This window comes from Harpia harpyja, chromosome 9, assembly GCF_026419915.1.
Source record: "Harpia harpyja isolate bHarHar1 chromosome 9, bHarHar1 primary haplotype, whole genome shotgun sequence".
NCBI lineage: Eukaryota > Metazoa > Chordata > Aves > Accipitriformes > Accipitridae > Harpia > Harpia harpyja.
The window spans coordinates 25,872,552-25,878,224 of record NC_068948.1 but is presented as its reverse complement, the minus strand read 5'-3'; the positions used below and the strand labels follow the sequence as shown (position 1 = coordinate 25,878,224).

The 5,673-nt window shown below is 38.5% G+C and overlaps 1 long non-coding RNA gene across 1 annotated transcript; it reads left to right on the top strand.

Moving 5' to 3' along the window:
* The first annotated feature begins 1,925 nt into the window (after positions 1–1,925).
* Positions 1,926–3,556, top strand: LOC128146116 (uncharacterized). Its single transcript, XR_008236681.1, has 2 exons — positions 1,926–2,026; positions 2,838–3,556. It is a non-coding gene; the product is annotated as an uncharacterized LOC128146116 (long non-coding RNA).
* Positions 3,557–5,673: the final 2,117 nt, after the last annotated feature.

The window sequence follows — 5,673 nt, the reverse complement described above, 5'->3', positions numbered from 1 at the left end:
TTATTGGTCCAGCACTGTGACATGCAGGCTACACCCTCCAGGTTTCTTTCATCTCAAAACTGTATAGGACAATTAAGCCATGGTATCATCATGCTGAATTCACTTCTTCAGTACAGCAACAAGTTGACAGAATATGCAAAGATATACAAATTACCAAACATTTCATTTTTGGAAGACCAGCCTCACCATGCATGTTGGCCCATGTACTTTGTTGTATATTTTTTTCCGAAATACTTGTGGAAGGGGTAGCGTCTCCTTTTCATGTATTTCATAACTTTAATGACACATGAAACAGCACATTCTTATGAATCCTTTCGAACATTTCCTGTGACTAGCAAAGGGGGAAAGACCATTTCTTTGATTTGGTGCTGCCATGCAATAGGATCTTGCTGTGCTGATTGATTCAGATAGAAAATTGGCCTATAAGCATTAAAATGGTATGTATATGATGTATTTTTAGAGAAAATACATTCAGAGACCCAATACTGAAGCTATAAATTACAGCCTTAATAAAGCATAGAAACAGGATAACCTGACATGTTTTTAGAAACTGTGTTACATAACACTGGGGTGTTTTCCACTAACATAGTATTAATATTTAAATAATAAATCTCTTTGTACATGTAAATCTTTAATAAGTATTAATGAAAGCTTTGATATGCAAAATTTAGAGAAAGGCCCAGAACATCTGTCATGCCTGTTATTATCCTTCCTTTAGATGCAAGTAAACAGCAGTGTTTTGAGGTGAAGGTCACCAGGGAAGACCGGGATGTTGCTGCTTACCAGGTCACATTCACAGGGCCCAGCATTATTCACTGTCATTAACAACATTAAGTTAAACACATCAACTTTTCAACAGTTCAATTAAGAAGTTGTCACATTAAACCATATTTAGCATTTGGGGGACTTCTCAGGAAAACTACAGTTATTACAGAGATATGTTCCTGTTTGTTTTATCTTATTCCTTGTAATGAACCCCTGAGTGAATCATTTTCTGATCTAAGTGTAAACAATCACTAAGCAGATATTTTTGGATCCAATTTGTGTCACTTGGGCTGGCTCTCCAGAAGACTGAGTTTGTAAGTTTATTTCATATATGGTGCAAAGCCTGGAAATTTCAAATATCATTATTTCTCCTTGAAAGGCTTTAGATTTATTATTGATTGCTACCTGCTTTATGGTTCCCATAAAGTCTTGTCACCGACTCCTTGCCTTATTAAAAAATATTTCCACTGTTCTTACACCAAAAAGGACACCAGTTTCCTTTTAGGTAGACTTAGGAGGTGGCTGTTGATGTTTGGTAAAAGTAACTGATAGAGCATAACAAGCAAGTAAATCGAATTTTCTACAAAATGACTTTCCTGTGACAGGTCACAGTATGCAATTAACACGTCCATGCATATTTGATTGCAGCAAGGTACAGACCAGACTTGTCCTCTAATCCAAACACCTTTCTTGTACTTCTGCTTTTGAGCTGGAAATAATACAAACAAAATCATAAATACAAATAATGCCAATATTCTGACCTAAAAATGCAATTTTGAAATAAAAACAAACCAACCAAGAAATGCTTTCTACATATTATTATTTCTGCAAAAAATTTGAAATTCTTTCTTCCTCAAACCAATCCAGAGCCATTGCAGGCTTCGTATACTGAAATTTGTCCATTCCTCCAAAACTGGGATTGTGAATGTCAATCCACTCTGCCTTCAATATCCTTCCTTCCCTTTCCTGTTATAACTCAGATTTCACCATACTAATTCTACAAATACAATTGACCCAGGAAGTCTGAACATGAAAGAAAACTGCAACGCAATGTCATGCTTTTGGAAGCCAAGAACTGACTAATAATCACAAACCAAGAAAAACAATTACATCAACTGAAGGAATGACGTGTATAAGTAAATTTGGTTTGTGATGAATACGAGTTTAAAGCACAGTAGGCTTGGTCAGATAAATATATAAAAGGGAGAGAAATTCAAGGCTCTCTACTCACATCTCCAGACTTACATTCTCACTGAACTCGGTAAGTCAGACCTACTATAATGTCTTTATTGCTGTGTAGATGCTATGGTTTTGCTGTATTGCTATACAGATGGCAGTTATACTTTGAAAGCAAAGGCTGTGATTTCACAGCCATGCAAGTATAATTCTTTCTTGTTAAAAATGGCATATTAAGATGCCTGCATAAGCTTAGAAGATTGTCTCATCTAGCCATGCACTATGAGAAATTACCTTATTTTATGATATACTGAAGTATTTCAGGCTTCTTTATTTTGAAGCAGACAATGCATTACATTTTTTCAGTTATTTTGAACAAAAAGCAAGTATATATTGAACTGGCAATCAAGGCACAGACATGGGTTCAAACAAACAAGCTGCCTTTTTCAGCAGAGCACTGCTGACTTGCACAAGGGGAGGATTTCTTCTGTGGTGTCTGGTCTTGACAGCAAAAACTGGCGGAGTTCATTCCTGAACTAGCGTCTGCTCAATTACGGTTTTTAGAGAAGCATCAGACACTGCTACAGACAACCTAACCCTAACAATATTCTCTCTAAAATACTATCTGAATCTGCACTGCCAATTCTAAGCAATGGCAACAAGAAAAGCAGCATGAAATATTTTTATGGAGAAAAGAAGGGGGATAAACAGAAAGGAGTGATCTGGGCAAGAAGGAGACAGGGTGTAGCCTCAAATGGAGATGTTCAGTTGGTTCCCATGTTTGCCCTTCTCTTCTCTCCCTCTCTGCAATGCTTACATCGGGTTTGCTAGAAGCAGTACGCTGCCACTTGGTCTCTGGGGCAGACCTTATCTTCTTCTCTTCTGCTGTGTTTCAGAATTGCCTCCCTCCATCGCACCAAGATGACTTACTACTACCAGAACCAGTGTGAGGATGCCTGCTACACTCCCTGCAACTATGGGACCGTGTACAGCTACCAGACCTATGACTGCGGGAGCCCCTGTGGCTACCGGGGCTACAGGGGTCTGGGCAGTTATCGGGACTGCTACCCCTCCTACAGCTCCCGCTATTGCTACCCCTACTCTTCTTGCTACACCCGTAGATACAGCTATGGGAGCTTCTACCCCTGCTAAACCCAGCCATATAACGACCAGATAGGAAATGAAAGGCAAAATAGTGATTTACGACTCCTGTATGAATTTTACCTTTGCTAAGCTCCCGTGACAGTGACTGCAGTCAGGAATGGTCCTGAGTGCTTAATATCTCTCTTCAATGTCTGCAGCTATTTTGAATAACCTGCTTTTAGGGTCAACTTTTCCTTCATAGCCTTTGTTGGTGGATATACTGTGTAATTTGATGTGTACCTTTGCAACAGGAGATGCAGACCAGAGCAGATGCCTCGTCTTGCCGTATGTTGTGCTGACAGCTCTGCTCTTCACCAAACACCACCATAGTCCCAAAAGCATCTGCTGTGAAATGTAGTAACTCTTTGTTTAAAGAATGTATGAACCTCTGGATACCCCTATTCTGTACTACTGTAAGCTGTAACTGCTGTGTACAGTGCTTCTTACTCTCATTAAAAGATCTTGCATCGCAGTATGGCTTTCTGTTATATTTTAATTTTTTTTTCTTTTATATTTGACTTTACTAATTATTTACCTGACACATGGCAAAAAAAGGAGGCACTAGCTTTTCAGATCTTCAATTTTAAGCATCCTGTAGAATCTGAGGTGACTGAGGATGTATTGAACACCTCAATTTCTGTCTCCTCCAAGACAGTCCTCAAAACTCACATCTGTCGTGTCTTAACTCTGCCCCTCTTCCACCAAACACACCAAAACACTGCTTATTTCCAAAATACTAGCTTAGAAATGTGAAGATTCAAGAAAATTAAACCAGTACTTGCTGACTACATTACAGCCCAAGTTATGCTACATTTGAGGATCCAAAATGCACCGAGACACAAAATGCCAGACTCCCTAAGCTTTCTGCAGCTCTGAAATAGATACCTGACACGAGAACACACAGGAGCTCACATTCACCTCTTCCCAATGCATATCAAGGTTTAAATATTGCCATTTCTCCACCAGAGACTACTTTGTGCGGTTGACGTCCTGTGTGTGAGCTGTGAGCTTAGTCCTTCCCATCGCTGCCCTGGCCAGGCTGGCTTTGGGCATGTATCCTGCAAGCGTCTGCCAGCCTTTGCCATCAGCAAAAACTGTTTTACAAAGGAAGACAAGAAGCATGCAGATTCCAGATAAGCCAAGGCTTCAAGGGGAAGCCTCTTCTTCCCCATAATTAACAAGAAGGCATGTGACAGGGAGGGAGAAGAGTTGCTTAAAGTAAAGGTGACTGTCAGGTTGATGATGAAAGGATGAACCTACTGGGACCGTTCCCAGGCTGGAGCCATCTGGAGCCACAAGAACATTGAGTTTTGGAAGTGATTTCCAGCAGGAAATATTTCTCCTCCCAGTCTGCAGGAACTTCAGCTCTCCAGCCAACGCCAATCTGCATGTAGGAGGCAGAATTATGGACTTTGGCGCTGACATTTCCCTGGTGGGTAGACCATCAGGGAAGGGATCGCTGTAGGGTTTCTTGTCTCATCCCATAAGTACCAGGTGCAACCAATTCCCGGCAAAAACAAGGCTCATGTGAATTTGCATCCACGTAAAAGCAGAGCATAGAAATGAAGCAGAACCTAGACACTTATTCAACAGGTTATTCAAGAGGTTGGCAGAGGAGACTGCAAAAGAGAAATCTGAAGAAAACAAGCCCATGAGTCCCTAGGTGAGCTGCCAGAAGCATCCAACAAACCCTGCTTTGAAAATTCACCATTCTGGTCTTATAGTAACACACTGAGTAGTTCTAAAAAATTATTTTGGACAAATTATCTACTAACAAAGGCTTTTCCTGTTCATTGTGCTGAATTGTTATATTAATTTCCTTTTACTGAAAATGTTCTCATCTGATATAACAGTCTAAAAATGCAAATCAATGTTTCCCTCAACTGGTCATGAAGTGCAAATTCAGCATCTGAACGTATTAATTTTTTATTTAAAAGTAGCTCTGGTTTATGCATAAATTTGTTTTAAAAGTTTAAGAGAAGTTATCAGTTGATGCGGTACATCATAGACTTTCCTATTTCAGAGTAACACAAAGAAATTGGAAATGGTTTGTCTTTCAATTAGTACAGTCTATTTTTTCACTTGTTCAAAATGTTCACATTTAAATTTTGTATTTAATACAAAAAAAATATTTATACTGATATGAAATATCCTTCATTATTTCAGAAAAATTAAATTACTAGAATTTTTTCAATAAATAGTCAGTCATAGCATGTTGTCAGAAGAAATAGGAAAAAGTGGATCACATCTCAAGAAATGATGAGGTTTTTTATGTACACACACACACACACACAAATATACCCTATTTTTGCGTATTTAGAATTACATGTGTTATTTCTATATAATCTTATCACGATGTGATAGGAGATGAAATAACTATGCACTTGATAAAATAAAAGTTAGAGAAAACAGAAACATCCACCTTGAGAGAAGATATCAACATTTTTCATTAACTTTTTCAGAAGATCTTATTAATACACACTTTTAAAGTATTTATGTTAGTTCTGGTATAAACTCTACCACAGTACAGCTGGAAAAATACATCAAATGAAGGAATAACATAGGAAAAATCATTTGACAAATGAAGAT